At 39.9% G+C, this 21,570-nt stretch overlaps 1 long non-coding RNA gene across 3 annotated transcripts in view; it reads right to left on the reverse strand.

Annotated features, from left to right (window-relative positions):
* The window catches only part of LOC126284697 (uncharacterized), a 175,490-nt gene that overhangs the window by 46,604 nt on the left and 107,316 nt on the right, over positions 1-21,570 (reverse strand). For all 3 annotated transcript variants that reach the window (XR_007551528.1, XR_007551526.1, XR_007551527.1), the window contains one exon: positions 3,935-4,105. This is a non-coding gene — a long non-coding RNA (uncharacterized LOC126284697). The remainder of the gene's footprint in view (positions 1-3,934; positions 4,106-21,570) is intronic.

Genomic DNA, 21,570 nt, shown 5'->3' on the forward strand with positions numbered 1-21,570 from the left:
CTTCTCAGAATTCATGTAGAAGACCAGACACGTTTAACTGATAAGATTCAGCTTCCACTTTTCCCACCATACAGATAGTTTTGCCTCTGGTTTTGGTCTTCTGATAAGTTTACTAAACAGTAAACGACAGCATCCTCAGCAGTCAATCTAAGAGGGCTGCTCAGATTGTCCACTAAATCCTTTATAAAAATTAGGAACAGCGGAGGGCCTATAACACTTCGGAAACTAGAGATATAAATTGTGTTTCATTCGATGAATTCCGTCAGTGATTATGAACTGTGACCATCCTGGCAGGAAGTGACAAATCCAGTCGCACAGCTGAGCGATACTCCGCAGGCACACTATTTGACTAGAAGCTGGTTGTGATGAACACTATCAAAAGACTTCCGGAAATCTACAAATATGGACTTAACTTGAGAGCCCCTGTCGACAGCACTCGTTACTTTATGTAATTAAAGAACAAGTTACGTTCCATAAGAAGGATATTTTCTTAATCCAAGCTGACTATTTATCAGTATATCGTCTTCTTCGAGATACAATTCAATGGATATTTCTATTTTCTTTCTTGTTTTTTGGTCTGATCTGTGCATCTTTCCAGTCCTTAGGACGGATTTTTTGCTAGCGAGCGGTTGTGTATGTATGATAAATATGGAGCGCCTAACAGAACCTTACTGATGTAGTCTGTATCGGAGGACTTCTCTTCATTGACGTAAGTTGCTTCGTTATACCGACGGTATCTACTCCTAATTTACTTTTCTTGCCAGCTGTTTTTGACTCGAGCTCAAGAACATGTACTGCATTTTTTTTTCTGATGAAGGAATTTCGGAATACCGTGTTTAGCAAGCCCGATGTAGTGACACTTTCATCGGTAAATTACCATTACTGTCGCACAGTGAAGGTACTGATTGCGTCTTGCCGCTGGCGTACTTTACGTACGACGAAAGTCGTTTCGTATCTTTCTACTCGTTTAATTCAACTGAAGGGGAGAGAAAAGAGTAACTGGCAGCTTATAAAATGTTACGTTGTCAATAAAAACATGTTAACGGAAGGCAATAAATGTTGCACGGGCCCACTTGTCACTCTGTTCTCTCGCAATTGGTTTCTTAGCAGCAATATCACTTTTCTCAAAAGGTTACAGAGACACGAGAGCAGTTTTTGTAATTATTATTGCGAAACAGATAACATCATTTACATTTGATGAGTAAAGTGATACATCACTTGGTAACAGTGATAAAAGTCTTGAGAAGCAAGAAGGAAATCTTTTTTTATTTATTTTTTCATTAGGAGATAGCTGCACTGTAATATCGGGATGCTGCAACAGGAAGATGCTTTGTAACTAACCACTGCCTAAACCGACATTTTTCGGTGTTTTGCTTCTGCCAGCAGAACAAATGTGACAATTTTCTACTACCGGTTAGTAAAACCAGAAACTATAAGGAAAAGAATACCAATTTTTTGTATAATTTTATGACCTAAGCAATACATTAACGTAAAATATCAACGTATACTACAAAGAGAAAAACAGACGTGATCAACAAGACGCGATTTGTTCTATGAAAATTTTCATGCAGTTGCTAGGGGCACTGTACGACTAATTTAGGCGTACCCGTACTTTTGTAAGATAAGCAAAATACGAGGAGACAACAAGAGGGAGATTACAAGTGTTACGGACATAAATCATAAAACAGTACTTCGGTGACGAGATAATTTCGTCCTACAAGGAAAAAAATTAAACCAAAAGTCCTATGTAAAACTAAAATATCAAGTTTTAATCTGCGATTCCTGTAATATTTTGTAAATAATTAAGTTGACTGCTTTATAAAGATAATCTACTCTTCGTATCTATAACTCAAATTACTTGTGTCTTTTTAAATCATTTCTTTGCACTGCTCACTGTCGGTAAACAACAATCACAATTTTTGCAATGACGAATATAACAGTCAAGTTCTTACAAGAAATACGCGAGAAACAGGAATCCGTAAAAACTCATTACATCCGTTACGCAAAATCGAAAAATTCTCTATAGCCCTAAAAATATCAGCGAATGGAATTAGACGTGACTTCGGATTTTTAGTTCATTGGTTTTCAGTTTGGTCATTGCATATTCCACAACGTTTCTTAGTTTAAAACATGCTGGATAACGTTAATGGGTAGATGTTTGCGGTTTTAATTGTCCACAATGACTGTCGCTGTGGTGGAAACCAACGAGACTAATGAGGTAGTATTTTTGTCATGGCATAGGACGAAGTCCTGGGTTCAAGTCCCGTCATGCAAATTGTTTTAAACCACCAGCAATTTCCTTACAGGCGTATATTCCGGTATAGATTCATTTCGGAAAATATAATTTCTGCGTAGGTGTGTAATAAAATTCATTTTGGAATACAAAGCATCCGTTTCTCTTTTAGTTATTATTCGAAAAATAAATATTTGCCATGCGGTTGTTAGTTTTATTGAGAACCGTAGCGTAACAAATTAGCCACGTCTTTCCAAATAAAAATGATAAGTTATTTATTTTAATATCTGGTAGAATCTTCAGCCCTCAAGTAATATGGATTCTGGTACTGAATAAATCTGATATTAAAGTGTGTGCCGCGCTGTGATACAACCTCGGATAAGAAGTACTGCTAAACTCACAATGTGAATCGTTGAGAGCAGGAGGAGGAGGAGGAGATTAGTGTCGTCGACAACGTGATCATTAGTGACGGAGCACAAGTTCGGATTACAGAAGGATAGGGAAGGAAATGGGCCGTGCCCTTGTCAAAGGAACCATCCCAGCTTTTACCTTGAGCACTTAGGGAAATCACGGAAAACTTAGATCAGGATCGCCGGACGCGGGTTGGAACCATCGTCCTCCCGAATGCGAGTCCAGTGTGCTAACCACTGTGCAGAAGGGAGTTTTCAGTGAATGCAAAAGGTCTGAGTTCTAGCAGAGCTCCGCAGACAACTTTAACCTGAACAGGTTAGCTGCAAGAGGAAAGCGATCGTGGCAGACCAAGGGAAAGACGTGGGCCCTAAGAGATAACAAAAAGGCCTAATACAAAACATACGAAGAAAAAGAGGTACTGGTTGTGGTAGTAGTAGAAGTAGAAGAGGAAGAAGAAGAAGAAGAAAAAAAAGGAGGTGGCTGGTAAAAAATATAGTTTTACTTATATAAACAAGCTAATTTTATATTTTCTGTCTTAAGTATTAAAAAGTTTTACCGGCGGCCAAGAGTAACTAGAAGCAGTACTACTCAAGAGGCGAGTGTGATGAGTAATGAAAAAAGTTGCAGTGAGCAAAGATGGAAATCAAACATAGAAACTTAAAATCATAATATAAATACTTTAATTTGGTCTTTGTGTTGTCCTCAAGTATATGAAGAACGTTTAAGCCCTGACTTTAATTTGGTCTTTGTTTTGTCCTCAAGTATATGAAGAACGTTTAAGCCCTGTTATAATCACTTAACAACATTCTAAAGGGACGCACACCGCAAACGCAGCTTGGCTGTTCAAATAACACCCATTCTTTTCCAATACTGCCGTTCGCATTGACTGGTTCGGGTGGCGTGCAACATAATGCCTTCATTAAGTCAGAGGCTCTGCACCGTTCGATTGAATAGAGCTCGAAAATTTAAGCGTTCGATGTAGGACATCAGAATTCAAGTTGTCATGCTTAATTGTATCAGTTTTTGTAATTATATCACTTTGCTTGAGACCAAGTCTTCGAGGACATGCGGGTAAATCAAGCTATTTATTTAACAAAACAGAGCCGTTACCTATTTCAGCCAGGAAAGATTCATTTACAGATGGCTGTAATTGTCTTATATAATGTCCTCTACTCTATCACCATCTTATGTTGAAAATTTTAGGCTTGAAATTGTTAAAGCTCTTGTTCTGTTAAAATAAACAGAGGAAACAGTGGTGGGCGATTGCTGTTAATTGCTACGTGTAATTACCTGTGTTTGTAATTAATTGTTCCAGCAGCTTCCTCTTTAGTGTGCGGCATCAGAAGTATTCAGGAATTATCCTGCTGGCGTGTTCCGTGCAAAGCCACAGATCAGCATGCGTAGTCTTCAGGAAGGAATGAGTCATGTCCGGGCAGTTGTCTATGAGGTCTGATTAAAGCCCTGAAATGGAAAAATTAACGTTAATAAATATCATGTAATGAACTACTTTTCAGCTTTGTAATTTCGCAAGTCTCAAATAGCATCCTTGCAAGAAAAGCGGCACAAGTCGAAAAACGGCATCTTTAATTTATGTCATCGAAGTTCGCCAACCTGGCCGGAAGATATAATTGAATTTGCGGCAAATAATACTAACTTCAAATTTAAAGGAAGCTGATACTACTTCATTATAAGTTTTATAGAATTAATTCCTTAAGCAGAGATTTCTCAAGTACAGAATTTTTGAGTTGTGTCGTTGTTCTTACCAGGGTGCGATGTGCTCTTAAGGAAGGAAACTGAATACTGCACCTTTTTTTCTGAATACAATATAAACTGTTTTTTACCTACAACCAGTTACTTATTGTTTTCTTCCCAGCGTGTAATGCAGACTTACACAAATAGATGTGTCGGAAGATATTGGATAGACTGTATGAATAGATTAAAAAGAATAAAAGAATACAGTTAGAAAATGCTATCTGATGGAGGGTGAAAATATAAAGGTATGTTCTTTAAATTACAAATCAGTATATAAAAAAATTAAGGGAAATGTATCTGCACTACGTAGTGAAAGACAAGGAAAACCAGGATAGATTTACACAGTCTACACCTATTTACTAATTCGATATGAACGACAGATGACAACAAATTACATTCCTCTGTGGCTTCGTAATCTGCTTGTTCGTCACGTAAGAAACATGCCAATGCACATCCACAAACGTTTTGCGCAAACGTGAGGATACAACGTACGCCCGCTTGTACGTTACGGTCATATTAAAAATTCTCTCTACTTAAGTGTTATTCGCTTGGTGACAATCTGAAGACAAGCTTCTGGTTGATGATTTAAAAGTAGCAACTCGTAATCTGGATTCGATATGAAAGTATATGGCAATTAAGCCTTGGGGAAATTGAGCTAGAACCCAAAGTGCGTAAGATGCTACATTTTCATTCTGAGAGAGAGAAGTTGATATACCCATACAGACAACGTGATCTGAGCTTTTATACTTTTAAAACTTTTATCCGTTATGGGTGCGGAACACTGCTACCATGATGAATGTTGGAGTAAGAGGGTAGTCTGACAAGTTTGATAAAAAATATCTCAGTAAATTACAATTTTCTCTTAAAAACAGAAAGGTATATTTCAGCATATACTTCGCTGATTAGATGCATTTGGACTAGCGAGATTCTTTTCTCTGTGGAAATTCTGGAGTTTTCAGGGATAACATATAAGCGGAAGGTAGTCCACAACTTATGCAGAAACGAGACAGCAGTTATAATAGTCGAAGGACGTGATAAGTAGGTCATAACTGACAAAGAAGCGCGACAGGGATGCAGTGTCTCCTCCTTGTTATTCCATCTGTATGAGATTTAAAGAAAACCAAAGAAAAATTGGGATCGAGATATTTGTCAATGAAATTGGAATCCTGTCACAGACAGCATAAGAAGACCAGTTGAGCAAACCTTGTAGCGTCGTGAAAAGAGAATGTGAAATGGACGTCACAAAAAAAAGTCTGATGGAGAGTAAATGAATTAAGACAGTTTAGTCTGAGAAATGTCAAACTAAAAGTAGAAGCCAAATGTTGCTACTCGGGCAGCAGAATTTCTTACTATGGCCGAAGTCAAGGGAGTATACCATACAGACTGGCAATAGCAAAAAAAAAGGGTTGCCGCAAAAGAGAAATTTTCTAACATCGAATATAAATTTAAGTGTTAAGAAGCCTTCTCTGAAGGTTTTTGTCTGAAGTGTTGCCTTGTACCGAAATTAAACGTGGATGATAAATTGTTCAGACACGAGAATAGAGGTTTTTGAAAAGTGGCGCTACATAATAATTCTGAAGATTAGATGGGTAGATCGAATAACTAATGAGGATCTAATGAATCGAGGTAACGGGAAACGATGTTTATGGCACTACTTGACTAAAATATGGGATCTGTTAATACGCTATATGCTGAGACATGAAGGAGCAGTCAACTGCGTGGGGTAAAAGTAGTAGAGAGAGTTCAAGGACTGAATACAGTAGGCAGGCTGAAATTGATGTAGGTTGCAGTAGAGCAGAGAAGAAGAGACTTGCGTAGATCAGACACGGTGGAGAGCTGCATCAAATCAGCCTTTGGACAGAAGATCACAACAGTAGCCTGCCTCACTGTTCTGTGTTTCCGAGGGTTCGTCTATTGTGCGATCTGTGAAGCGCTGGACAGATGACTTAGCAGCCGCTGGGTATCTGCGAGGTACAGTTTGTGAACTTTCTTTTACCCTCAATTTGTAGTCCTTAAGTGGTCGGTTAAATTGTGCACCAGAGAGTGCGGTAATAATATTAACAATAAGGATACAACTGTGTGTCAGGTACAGGAGGGCGACATTACACTAATACCAGAAACTAAATTCAATAATGAGACAGAAATCGGGCGACTTTTTTTGGGGAAGGCGAAAGTAATGGATATAGTGCCCCGTTTTTAACTGCAAAAAAAATTTACTGTCACAACGGATATGAACTGTGACATCAGATTTTTAAAATTTTACTGTGAGGCTGGACAAAGCAGTGTACAATTAGTTTGCTTTTGACACTAAGAGAGATCTCAAAGTTCTTGGGTTTCCCTCGAGTATGAAGATGTCGTGCCTGAAAACAAATCAATTAACTTGTCAGTAAAGATTTTTAACCTTTCCGAGTTGAATACGGGGATGGTTTTATTATGTTGAGTTCTGCTACTTCATGCAACTTCCATTGCGAGAAATGTAAAGGAAGTCGACGACCATCTGGGGAGAAATCGTAATGGAACGTAGTAAGACTGTGACACGCTACTTTGTATTACAATATTGACTCAATCGATCTTTATATTTTTAGTTATGGAATGTAGGCTACGAGATTCGACTGCAGCAGACGAGGATCCAGGCCAGGTGCTAACCTACCGCCAAAGCACCGGTGCAACAACTGTTTACAAAGTTTAATATCTGCAGACGTACACACAGGTTAACAGGCGTGCGGATACAGAAAAGGATAAGGTACCTGAGAGCACTAAGCGAAGGGGTGTATTATTTTTCTTATCAGCCCAGACCTCTGTCAGGAGTAGTGGTACAATGTACCCTTTGCCGTGCACCATACAGTGACCAACACCGATTGAAGTGACGTAGTGGTCTTGAGACGGATGAATTGTAATCCCTACAAATCAAAGTCCCGTGTGAAGATCGTTACCTCAATCGATGTTGACCGGTAAAGTTGATATTTAGATGTAGCGTATCACGAGCTAACATCTCGATCAAGTGTACGGCACAAACAAGACGACTCTAAGGCCTGCGCACAAGCTGAAAGAGCTGGTGGAGAAGTCGAAATATAACAACTCTGGATCAGAAACTTACTGTCTTGGCAACAATCCTTAGCCAGTAAAAGCTTTGGGATGCAGGAAATAACAATGACAATCAATACGCATGCACCTTAACTTCCGCAAAACTGTTCACTAAACAATGTTAAACACTGCTGAAGGGGTTCAAAATTGCGACCAACATGTTTAATGCAGGCACAACATCGTAGAAATTTCTGACGCAGCCCACCAAGTACACCAGGCTACGTACGAATCTCATCAGATACTGTAAATATCCTGGTGGGAACGGTTTCTTCGTCGGGAATTAGACCCACATACACGAGGCTTTTGATAAATCGAGAGGCACTCGATCAGGGGAGCGATGTACCACCCGATCTGGTCCAGCGGCTGGATTATGTGACACTGAATACCTCACGTACTTGTGCGTTAGACCCTAACGGCATACCAACGGACGGAACGTGTTTGAATGACAAGCAGTTATACGAGTACGTACTCAGAAATAGTACATTATCTTTGCTCGCCTTATGTGGCATTGAGGGTGCTGTATGACCATGCAATTGGACCTCCCCTTCCGATCTAACACCAGGGATATATGGGAGTCAGTATGTCACGTACCTGGAGATCTTAACGGTATACCAAGAGATGTAACAGACTTGTACGACATACAGTCGCTCGTACACAGGAACAGTACGTTATCTGTGGTGAACTTACGGCACATTATCGTTGTTGTTTCTGACATTCCAGAATTTTCGCTGGCTCTGGAGTAGTTCCAAGGCCACAAGTTATTATTACCAAGTTGTTGTACATGGGAATACAGACTTTGTCGAAAATTTCACAGATGAAATCTTCTTGAGTTATCAACCGAGCCGCTACGATGTGTTGCGCGAACGTTTCGACGAGTTTATCAAGCGTCATCTTCAGGCGAAGTCACTTTCACAGGAAACTCGTCGAAACTTTGCAGCAACACAGCTGCTCGGTTGATAACCCGAGAAGATTTCATAGAAGTTTTCGTGTTCCTTCAGTTTGTGCACAACATTATGTGTAACGCGTACTCGGACGCCGCGAAGGGTGTTCGGGGCTGTCGCTAGGTCCGCTGCAGCAGGTGCAGACAAAACAGCGGCTAAATTTCGCGCTAGGACCGGAGCGCAGCAACTTCCTCCTCCCGCGGGACGGCTGGCCCCCCCATTGGATTGAGCGCCTCCCACGGGCGCCGCAACGGCGCTTTGTAGGCGATCTTAATCAGTCCGCGCGGCGGCGCCCCTAATTTAGGGCACTCGTTAAGTGGCGCGAGGCGTAATGACACAGAAAATGGACTCGCGCCGTGTCGCTGCCCCCGCCTTAACGAGCGCTGACCGGAACCCGATGCTATCGCGCACCTGGTCCTGCCCCGTGCTGCCGTCGCTCTACCGCCGCGGCGGTGTATAGGCGCCGGGCTCTCAATGCGGCAGAGATCGCGAGCAAGTCTTTGGTGTCTATACGTGGTGGAGAAGGAAAACAACTTGACGATAAAGTCAGGGCGGGCTAGGGGCCTTCGAATCGAATAGAAGTAGATCGTAAATGTTCCTTTGATGAGCTACGTCCACGAAACGACAACAACTCAACGACGAGAGCTCGGAAGTATGTCCTATACGCGAACGTGATTGTCTGCGTCTGCGAGGGCGTGAAAATAATTCACAACGTGCTAGGAATTTTCGAGAAGGTACGCCAGTCATTTCTTCCAATATGTGTGGGTTTAAGAGGATTTTACGTGAAGAGGCTACGAAACAGGCTTTATTATTTTACATTTTGCCAATAAAGCTGGTAAAACAGATGTATATAGCCTTCTCGGACTTCACGCCACCTCAATTCAAGGTAAAGCCTCAAGCTTTCAGCGACTACCGCCGTTGTCTTTGTTACTCCTGGCGAAGACGATGGAGGTAACCGTCGACAGCTTGAGGTTTTACCCCGAACTGACATGGTAAGAAGTCCGAAAATGTTTTAGACAGCAGTGTCGTGGCGAAAGACGTCGGTCTCATGGCACAACGGTTCTTAAAAACACAAAGGCAGCAATAGATGCAAATGTCGTAGCAGGCGAACACCGTTGTCAGTATTACGGTATACTGATAATTTTTACTTCATGGACCGGCTGTCTACAACTGAATTAAGCACAATTTTCATGCCAATCTACCTACAGGTACATTGACCAAATTGTAAACTAAATGGCAAAAAATATGTGCATATTCCAGGCCACTGAAGATGCCTTGGAGAAAATAAAGGCGAAGTGCGTATAGCACGAAAACTGTGTTTCATTCAGTTGTAGTCAGACGGTCCAGTACCAGTACACCATAATATTACTAAGGAAGACAGGACTGCAAAAATTGAAAACCGTAGTCAATATTTTAAGAGCATTGCCTGGTGCACTGTTATAACATATGCCAGTTAACCGGAAGCCACGTTTAAAATACGTTTAAGGCATCAGTAGGTAGTTGCCATTGTCGAGTGTTAAGAGAGACTTCGCGCAGTGCCCTTGCAGAGTATATAACACAGTCCAAAACATATACATCTTTTTCGTTCAATCCCTAGTATAATTTGCGCTGCCAGAACATGGACAACGGTATTTCTTACATGTTAACGTTTTGTCATTCATGTCTGTGGGCCTGATAGCGGTTTTGTTGTCTTTTCAGCTGAGCTATATATTGTGCTAGAGCTCTCGCGATGTCTCTTTAAATTCGACAACGAGAACTACCTGCTGAGGTAATGTAATTTAAACGTGACTTCCCGGGAAGTCGTACTACTTTATATCAGGGCACCAAGCACAGATCTTAAAATAATGACAACGGTGTTTGTGTGCTAAGGCACTTACATGGACGGCTGTCTATGCGTTTAACAGCTGTTGTGCCAGGGAATCTGAAGATACCTTAAACAAGGCGAAATGCGTTATTGGCAAAGTATAAAATGATAAAGTCTCTTTTGTAGATTGAACTGTTTATCTCTTCAAAAGATTTATACTTGTTGCTATATCATCTAGCTTTTAATTGGAAAAAGAGTGTTATGAGAGTTATGTGAGTGGTTTGTTGTAGCTCTAGGGGCCCAGCCTCATCTATTACTTAGTAGATGTATCACTCTGCTTTAGACTGTGTAACACAAGGATGGAGCCAGAAGCGAGCTTCTGAAGAAGGACTTCAACAACCGGTAACTCTGAAAAGTCGCCACTAGTGTGTGGAAATAATACTAACTCAATATGTCAAGGAGATGATAGGGCTGGTGAAAAAAGAAAGGCCACCCTAGATAAATAATTACATCATTTAATACCGTGTAAGTCCACCTACTGTTAAATGAAGAGAATAGGTTAGACAGGTGGGAAGAGTACATTGAAGGCTTCTACAAGAGAGAAGATTTGTCTGACGTGATAGAAGAAGAAACAGGAGTCGATTTAGAAGATATAGGTGAACCAGTATTAGAATTTATAAGATCTTTGGAGGACTTAAGATCAAACAAGGCAGAAGGAATAGATAACTTTCCATCAGAATTTCTAAAGTAATTGGGGGAAGTGGCAAGAAAAACTACTATTCACTTTGATGTGTAGAATGTATGAGTCTGGCGGCATACCATCTGACTTTCGGAAGAAAATCATCGACACAATTCCGAAGACAGTAAGAGCTGACAAGTGCAAGATTTATCACACGATCATCTTAACAGCCCATGCATCCAAGTTGCTGACAAGAATAATATATAGAAGAATGAAAAAAAAAGGTTGAGAATGTGTTGGATGACAGTCCGTTTGGCTTTAGGAAAGGTAAAGGCACGAGGGAGGCAATTCTGACGGACTTTGCGGTTGATAATGCAAGCACAACTAAAGAAAAATCAAGACACGTTCAAGAATGTCAAATGATGCAAGATTTTCAAAATTCTGAGTACAAAGGGGAGGGGGGGTAAGCTACAGGAAAAGGAATGTATATACGACATGTACGAGAACCAAGAAGAGAGAATAAGACTGGAAGATCAAGAGCGAAATACTGGAACTAAAAAGTATCTAGAAGTAATAAAACTATAAGTCCAATATAGAAAGACTGGAGTTAAGGAGTGTGCACCGAGAATCTTCCGTGTCAAATAAGTGACGAATGGAGCGACAGAAAATTTTAGATAATGTATAGACAAGGCCAGGAGAACTGGTACCATTGATTAAATTCACACACTAACAAGACGTTTTGGCTAGAAAGTAATCAAGAAATAAAGGAGAACGATTTTGTGCAATGAGCAGCCTGTTTAGCGCTGAATATGTGTTATGGATTTTAAAAAATACCTTAGACCAACCTGACGAGGAGTACTGCAAGGAGAGTTTATAACGAGAGTGCTTTCTTATTGCTAAAATTATGAGGAAAGACAGCTGCAGAAATGAGAGAAAAATGTTGACCCTTAAACAGACTTACGCTATCTTGCCGAAGCAATACAGAAGCCAGATGAAACACAAGCTCCATTGGTAAGCGATGTTAACAAGAAATGGAGGAAGATATTTGTGAAATTGTTTGTCTACATTATGTCGTATTCGCAAACGCAGACAGTAGCAAATGTGAAATGTGATAGCATAACTGGATGTTTAAAATTGAGTAGATAGGTACACCACTAAATAAGGAAGACTAGTGAGAAATCTACCGAAAACTGTTATCAGTAAGGGAGATTCTGTAATAAGCAATAGAGGGGTTGATCTGAAGAGGAGGGAGAAATAATCAGAATATTTGTAAGAGATAATACATAAATTGGTAGAACATTGTATGCGGGGATGCAAAGTTTAACACAAGTGGAAAGATATGAGGGAGAGGGGCAAACAGTAAAAATCGTAGATGGAACTCAAAATAGTTAACAGTTCTGTTAATAATCGAAGTGTGTGTTTGGTGTAGAAATCTTGGTTAAAAGTAACATGTCTCATGACACTTGAATGAAATTTGCCTTCATCGAGCGGTGTTGTACGTGGAAGTGCCATTTAGTTCCTTCTCTCTGACTGCACTTGAATTATGAGGGGCTGGTAAAGTAGTTTACAATTCTGAGAACGGTGAAGATTTGACCTCGATGCACCGTACTGCCAAGAACAATTGATTCTGGTGGGAAAACTGGAGTCCGCAGCATTGTTAAGAAAAATGAAGTGCTACTGGTTAGAGGAATGTAGGGTTCAGCCAGCACGTGTGTTATGTTCAATACTGCTATGAAATGACGAAGAAACGAATAGAAGTCGGTTAGCAACATCATTCGGTCCATTGAGTTTGAGCCTGTCGTTGTGGTCATTTTCTTGTAATGTTCCACAGGGTGTTTCACACGCCATTATACAGACTAATCCTATCTTCAGTAACTGAGGCAGGAGGCACTGACAAGCACAACTATTTGTCTGACATACCACCTTGTAAGTATGTTAGTATGCAAATTATGTGCAGTGAGCGGGGTAAATTACCATCCTGATGAAAGCTGCTCCTACTAGCGATCAAAAACGTTGGAATATTATGCACCACGTTGCGCTCACACACCAACAAGAATTTTATTAAAAATGACGCTGACCGTAATAGTTGTGTTCATGACTGTTCTGTATGATAGTTGCTACGAGACTATGACGGCATTATTTATGTGCAACGAGTAGGTGGGAAGTTAATTGTTTAAAAAAGAGTACAGAGCATCCGACTTAAATTCAGTGTCTGGATTATATCAGATTTATGTTTCTCTGGTCCACTCCTATCGCATCCTGTTTCAACTGCCACCAGTTAAGTACACAGCTGTCTTCCTTTTAAAGATGACTTTCAAATGTAGAGCGGATGAACAAACATAAATCATCGCTTGATTGAATAAGCTCTTCATTACACCTACCCAACACTCAATACACGCTGGTAAACGATGATTTAAATAGGAGGAGCATTGAAAATAATTGCTTATTCATAAGACAAAAGTTACAATGACTGTTTCTTTCCACACTGAATTCTATTACCGCCATCTAGCACATCACTTAAAAAACCTCGTAATATTGCAGAGTGAATATTAACCTATAACTACACAAAATATTTTTCCCTGCACATATAAACCAAATACGGATATGTTGAAACCTTATTTCACAACGACAGATTTTACATATATAAGCAGTTGAAGCTACCATGAAATGTTATCCTCCAGTAATATAGATCTAACTGTCTTTTCGTCATATTCATCAAAATAAAACTCTTAAAAATTCAATGAACAGTAACATCTAATACATACCGAACTTGCTAAATCGCTAAAATTGCAAATCAGCTGGAAAGGAATTTTTTATAAAAAAGAAAAAAAATCAGTACATGTACATCGGCTAATTGAAAATGAAAAGAAGAAAATAGTAGGTTTTGTGCACTCACCCATTATCAGAATTAAATCACGAAAGAAAAAAATGCAAATCTTACAGTTGGCACATATCAGAAAAATAAGAAGATGAAAAAATTAGGTGTATGGAAAAGGAACACTCTCTGAAAAAACCATAGCTTATAAACTGTATGAAGTACAATAAAAAATGGAAAAAACAATAATAAACTACAGTGGATGAAACGTGAAACACCGTAAACTGTTAGCAAGTACAGCCGCCTAAAACAAAGAGAGAACATAAACCAGACGAAACTGAAAATCTGTCCCGAAACGCAGTAAGAACGGACTCATTTTTGCAGATCATCATGTATCTGATGCTATCATTAATACCGATCGGCCACCGATAGATCTGAATTATTGTAGTTTCATTTGATTATAGTATTGGTGTTACTAATATTTGCCAACAATATTTAATTTGCAGTACTCTATCGCATAAACAACATCAGGAACCCAATGACTTTTGTAACTTTTATTGGAAACAGCTATGTACTGTCAATGTAAACACCTGTTTCCAGTATCGATTTGAAGATTCGAATCCATTCCGGGATAAATTGATTGCCAGTGGTCTTCCTAGGAGGGAATGGAAATAATTTGTACCAGCATTGTTTCTCCACACGTCCTTTCGCATTCCATTCGTGAATGATGTCAGTGAAGAAAAACCGCTAACATCCCGCTGTATGCGCCAGAGTTTACTTGATTTTGGACGTGTACTCATTATTGGGAACGTACTGTAGAGGAAACAGTATGTCCGTAGATTCGTTTTGAACGAGGGCCCCGGAAAATGAGGGTAAGGTTCTCTGTGATTTACATAATCTTCTGTGACGTATTTACGTTCAAATTCAAATGGTTCAAATGGCTCTGAGCACTATGGGACTTAACATCTGACGTCCTCAGTGTCCTTGAACTTAGAACTACTTAAACCTAACTAACCTAAGGACATCACACACATCCATTCCCGAGTCTGGATTCTAACCTGCGGTCGTAGCGGTCGCGCGGTTCCAGACTGAAGCGCCTAGAACCGCTCGGTCACACCGGCCGGCGTACTTACGTTCATTGAAAAATCTCATGTACAATAGTTCGGCTATTCTTTGAACCATTTTTGATTTTTTCGTTAACCAAAATTGGTAATGATGCTAGACCGACGAACAATAATGAGGAATTGGTAGGGAAAGGTCTCTGTAAGCGGTCTGTTTGGGATATTAATTACACTTACATAGGATTCTTCCAGTACATCTGTCAGTCACCTGCCTTTTCCACGATTAATATATATAATTATTCCGCAAAAAATAACTCAGCGAAGTCAGAAAATGTCGGATCCTTTCGTCTGTTTAGGTAATTTGTATGTAATTACCTGTTATTAGTGTGTTGATGTTCCAGTAATGTATTTCTACGATTGCATTTGTGGGTGATATCATGGGAAAATATCAATAACGTCATAGTGTAGGCTGAAATTAAAAATTAGGTTTCATTTTTCTTTGTTATTCCCTTTAGATGTAGATGTAGATGTAGATGTATTCGTAAGTTAGAAACAGAGTGGAAAGATTCTCAGTTGCGGTTAGTTATTTCTTAGGCGTCCGCAACATGAATCCCGCTTTATGTGTATCATACATCCTGATGCAGATACTGATACCACTAGTTTTATGCAGATAGTGTTTATATTTAGGGAAGCAGTATCTTCACAGTTCTATAGCGAAAGGACTGATTTAACGACAAACTGCTTTTTGTGATGATAAGTACGGTAGATACGCACTGAGTGACAGATACAAATAACTTTGTTTGTAAACGAAAGCGATGTAAGTGATATCTTTGTTGCAGAGAACGTGATAGATTGCTCCTATTCTCAAGTACTCTTAATTCGGATACTTTTCGTAGCATTACAGACGTGCAGTAATCTTATTGGTGGAGTTTACATAACAGGTAACTAGCCAAAAGAGTTGTAGTTTTTACATGAATTACGGTTAGCTCTATTGTCAACCAGACAGGTAGCAATTACTTTTTAGTCTACTGAAGTGAGAAGATGAGACATGACATCTGATAAAGAATGTAAAGAGCTTAAAACGATACATAATTGTTTCATAACTGTGTTGGAATTAACTTGTATATGTACAGATTTGAGGTTAGAGTGTCAAAAACATAAAACAAATAGAAATATACCATCTTGTTCAAGGCGTTGTTTAACCTATACAATTTTTAAAAATCTTCTAATTTAAATTATGGCATTCTCGTAAGACGTTGAATCTGAAAAATATAAATACGTAACACAATTCCTGGAATGCCACAGCAAAAGAAGTGTTCAATAATAATCGATGCTAGTTGAAAGTTTTAGTACACGCACATTCCTACACAATCCTGAGTGCAGTGGCAATCGAAACTGTTGAAGAGAATAGACTTTGTACGGAAAAATGAGTACGGAAACTTGCTTAGAAAATTTACGGCCACAACAGCAAACAGATCGTTTCCTAATACACGACCGTACATAAAAAATTACTGTTTACAGGTGCTAAAGAATTTTTTGATAATAATGAATTTTGCTCAGAATAATTGGCAGACGAGCAGTATTTAAATGTGCACATCAATGAAACTTCTGGCTACAACGCAAAAAGATGTATGTATGGCAATAATGAATATAAGGAGTTATTCACAATGTTTAAAAGTATAATTACAAAAATATTCGATAACTTATATTCGTTTTCCACATTTAAACATATTTCTGTTTCTGCGCCTGAACACATAAAACAAATATTTACATGCATTCCGAAATAATCCTGAACGAAAATGTTGTTGATAGACTTTACAGGGAAAAAATAATACATAAGGCTTCTTAGAAAACTTACGGCTGTAACAGAAAATTTATCGTTTCGTAATACACGATCATGCATGTAAAATCTCTGGTTACAACTGCAGGGCAATTTTTTGATGATACTTGATTTTGTTCTGCGTAATTATCAGACGAGCATTATCTAAATGTACATGTCAACGAAACTCCTGGCTAGCAACCAAAATTATGTGTTTAGTAACGATAAACGTAAGGAGTTACTGAGAAAGCTTATAAGTATTACAAGAACATTCCACAACATATTCATTGTATATATCTAAACATTTTTCTTTCTGAAATATATTTAAGCCAGAAAAACAAGACGCCGAGTATTTATATGCTTGCTGCGGAAAATGGCCGCACATCAAATTTGCTTAGCTTATCTGCTTGGAACAGTGGTTACAACACAAAGATATTGATGATGCAATAAATATAGCATGCCATTACCACCGACTGTGGGTCACACTACATTACGAGTTATAGTACTTCGACAACAATAAAATATATAATACATGAAGAGTTTAAGATAACTGATATTCTTCCGAACATTTGGCGCTTGAGAATTATTTAAATGAACAAGGAGAACGCTTTTGCAGCCGGCAGAGCCTCGTTCTACCAGTAGCGGTTAGTCATAAATTAGTGCTGTACAGAGCTGTTCGCCAATTGAGTCGTTAGTTTTCGGCCGGCGTTTCGCGCAGCCGGACAGTGACTTACGGCTTCCGCTGCGGTGCGAGCGTCGGCGCTGCGTGCAGCCCACGTGTCGCAGCGGCGGGCGAGGCGCGGCTCCCACGTGGCCGGCGCGGCTGCCGCAGCGCGGGCGACCGGCCGCCGACTGCGCGCCGCCCGCCAACCGCCGCGCCGGCCGCCGGCGAGGGCGCGCCCGCCGGTCCTGCGCCGTGAGACCCGCGCCTCGCCGCCGAGCGAGCCGCCCGCCGCGCACAGTGGCGCGGGAGCGCTGCCGCCGGCCGGCCGGCCGCGGTTGCCCGCTCAGCGCTCCGAATAGCGGCGTATCGCTTTCCGTGGAAGTAAACGTGCAACAGGTTCGCGTTTAGCTCTGTGCAGTAATTAAGCCAGCCGTCGCTGAGAGCTGTTGTGTTATGTGATGCGCGGTTTATTCATCTCATTACATACAAAGTTCAAATCATATGATTTGGTGTAGAGGAGACATGTCAAGGTTTACAAAAGAAACTTTCTTCACTTTTTTAAAGAGAAATACAAAAGTTTATATTACATTTTACATTTCTAAGTTACAGCTACACATGTACATAAAATAATACATGTAATACAATCCCTGTGTTCAGATTGTGAAGCTGTCCTCAATGAATTCATCAACAGAATAATAACACTTTTCCACCAGAAGAGTAAAGAGCAATCTTTTCAGTGAACCAAACTTCATTTTAAACATATTACTGCCTTTTATTTTATTGAAAATTTTTAACCCCTTTTAACTCTGGCGCTTGGGCATAAAGTTTTAAACGATGTGTTCTATGAAGTACTTAACGTTTCGATCTACCTGGGGAGCTCTGCTATCCACTATTTCGCGTTACACTCTACCTGAAGAATATACAGACACGGATAAGTTCCAAAGACAAGCGGCGCGTTTCATGAAGGAGCGCTCACACACTAGGCCAACGAACGGCAGCCAACCGCTTCATTGACCGAGATTTTCTTAGCTTTTGTATTTTTTTATTTTGTTAACAGAATCTTCCGTCGGTTCTTGGTAGAATAACATTATAATGAATGAAAAGCACCAGTTTGCTTTTGTTCTACAATATTACTTTTATTGCTAACCGGTTTTCGGCTTGCAAGGCCATTTTCAGACATTTACTATTATCACCAAATAAGTTAAATGTTAGCAGACAACATTGGAAGAGAAGTAACACATCTAGACTGTATGTTTCTACTTCAGTTTAGATGTGTTACTTCTCTTCCAAAGTTGTCTGCTAACATTTACCTTCTTTGGTGATAATACTCAGTAAATGTCTGAAGATGGCCTTGTAAGCCGAAAACCAGTCAGCAATAAAAGTAATATTGTAGAACAAAAGCAAGCTGATGCTTTTCATTTATTATTTTTTATTTATTTATGTATTTTTTAAAGACATCACATTAATCATCGATTGTAAAAATTATTTATTTCACAATTGCATTTTCAAGTGTTATTGCAAAAGCTTTTGCTTCAGAACGTGTCAGACTTAAAAATCCTACACCGTGTACATATGTCATCGTCAGAAAACTGCCTTTTCACTGAAGAAATCAAGTTGCATGCCTTTTGCAGTGCCTCTTGAAAATGGCCCAAAGACCGAAACTGCTATTCTGAAGTAAATAACTTCTACTGGTAATAACCAATGTGATGTCCTTTGAAAAATTCCGCGACCACGAGAAGTTTTTCTTACTGTGTACAGGTGGCAAATCGGAGGCAACGAAGCGGTTGGCATTGGTTGCGGTTCGGTATGATGACGATAACATCAAAGCGTTGGCGGTTGCTTGGCTTTCGGAGCGCTCTCCTAGTCCGAATGCAAGATCAAATGTTCATTGGTTCAGCAACGGTTCGTTGTGTTCCTAGAACGGTTCTATGTGTACGTTTTTTTTAGGAAAACTACAAGTCGCGTTTTGTATCTTCTAGTGGCCTGATTCGCTGTTTAATTTAACAAGAGCATCATCACCAGCTCTGGAATTTACGCTTTAAAGTACAGTAGTTGGACGTTAAAATAATGAGTGAAACCAGCCAATAAAACATTCTGGCGGCAATTTCTGGCTGTCCTGAAAAACTTAATTTCAACAGTGGCTGTTTCCCCTGCAGGTAATTCCTATTCTCGCTAAGTGTGTATATTTATTTTCTTCAAAAATACTGCAGTACATAGTGAAATATGGAGAAAACTTTAATCGTGAAAGAGTTCTATCATGAACGGGAATCTGTATGGGCCTCTAGGAACTCCGACTGTAGGAATAAACTGAAAAGACTAGATGCTCGGAGGGAAACATCTCAGCTATTAGAAAGTTATACGGACGGTGCGCAAAAGAAAACTGTTTTCTTATTGACATCTTTTCGGTGTGAACGACAAGGAGAAACGAACAAAACTGGTAGCTACTGTTAAATTTCAGCTACAGGTTATCTTTGAAAATTGTGGAGTCTCCACAATTCTACAACAATGCCAAATCTGCAGCTTTCATTACAAAAAGGTTATGAAACAGCTCATATTTCAGTTCACCTTTAAGGTAGACATTAATTTTGTCCCACCACACTGCTCCCTACTTTATAAAAGAGAGATCGTCCACCAGCGTCGTTTCTTCTTCTTTTTCTGACGGTCAGCATACTGCAGTGAAATAAATGCTACACAAGCAAAGACCGCAAAATACTCTTCTTCCCTCATTATATCGGCTAGTGAAATTAAAGTTAAAAGGCTACTGTGTAATAGTGGCAAAACGGGAGCAAGTCGGCCAGTTACCAGAGTCAACGGCGATTCCACGTGACCGAATGCCTCGGTGCCAACCCTTTCACTTGGTGTGGATAAAAAGCCGAATACCTATGTACGGCCGAATCCAGTCTCTGTTGTTCGTTGCCCCAGTGAGCGCACACGCCTTAATGTGGTCATTAGGACGGCTCGAGCACGTTGCGTAGATACTCAACGAACACCGGTGGCAGACGCTACAGGAGAGGCATTGTTACCACGGTGAAGTTTACTGGTGAAATTTCGAGAGCGTAAATTCAGGGAAAAGTCAGGCAACACTTTGCTCCCTCCCACATACCTGTGAAATGACAACAACGAGGTAGTCGGAGAAATTAGAACTCATACGGAGGTTTACCGTTTCTACCCAGGCGTCGTTCGCGAGTGGAACAGGTCAAGGGGAAAAATAGATGTTGTGTTGATAGTGATGTTCACCACTTCTTCCAACCTGTAACATGTTGCCACCATGGCTGTGGCTATCTGAATATGTTTGTCTGACAATTAAAACTAGTCAAGTCAATTAGGTAATGCGTACATGAACTACAACGGTATCTGTGTTGCCGCAGGCGATGCCTTTGGTTGATATACTTCTGTGTTTTTTCAGTCACATCTCAGGTTACGATCAGTGTCATAACTGGCTTCGGGCGTATATTCGCAATAATTTTTTTGCCATTTTTCTTGGTAGCTGAGAAAAGATTTCGTATAACAGTGTATGTCTTGTAAGCTTTTTCCGCGAAAAACGACTCTGACGCATAGATATCAACAGTATATATTCTGATTTCTGTCGTATGCCACAAGTAAAACAGCAATTCTTTTTCAGATTTTAAGGCTTTAATGAAGTCTTTTTCTCCTTTTTTCTTGCTGTTTCCGCAGATGGACAGCCAACGCCCGTAAATAGAGGAGTATAATGATACTGTGCTTGTTAGAATTTGCAGGGTAACGTTTACAAAGAAAGGAGAGAAAATGCGCTAAGTGTACTTTTAAATAGCACTGGTAATATTTAGATTCTGTTCCGTTATGCTGTTTTACGTGGCGAAACTGGTGAAACTTTCCTATAACGAGCATCTGAGCCTTGATGTTTAGGACACCACTATTTCTTTTTAAGAAAATTTCACGACCATATGGCATTCTACCCACCTACACATTTACTATTCATTTGTTGAGAGCCTAACTCGAAGTCTCCGACGTATTAGAGGACACTTTTAGTCAGCAAATTAGCTGACTTACTTGTATGTTGTCATATACTGCACAAGTAACTCAATAGTCCATTATAGAGGGTGTATTAATCGACCATCCCCGGATAAATGAGCGCGTTAACTCGCCCTTCCCGACACAAAGAGGCAAACCTGCCCTGGATGGAATCCGCCTCGCAATTTAACGACGAGGCCAACTTGGATGTGGTTTTCATGTGGTTACTCACACCAACTCGGTAAATACTGCGGTGATTTCTATGTCATTCCTCAGATACACGCTACGCAAATATTTAGAAAACGTTTTCAAACTCG

Source organism: Schistocerca gregaria, chromosome 8 (assembly GCF_023897955.1).
Source record: "Schistocerca gregaria isolate iqSchGreg1 chromosome 8, iqSchGreg1.2, whole genome shotgun sequence".
Taxonomy (NCBI): Eukaryota; Metazoa; Arthropoda; class Insecta; order Orthoptera; family Acrididae; genus Schistocerca; species Schistocerca gregaria.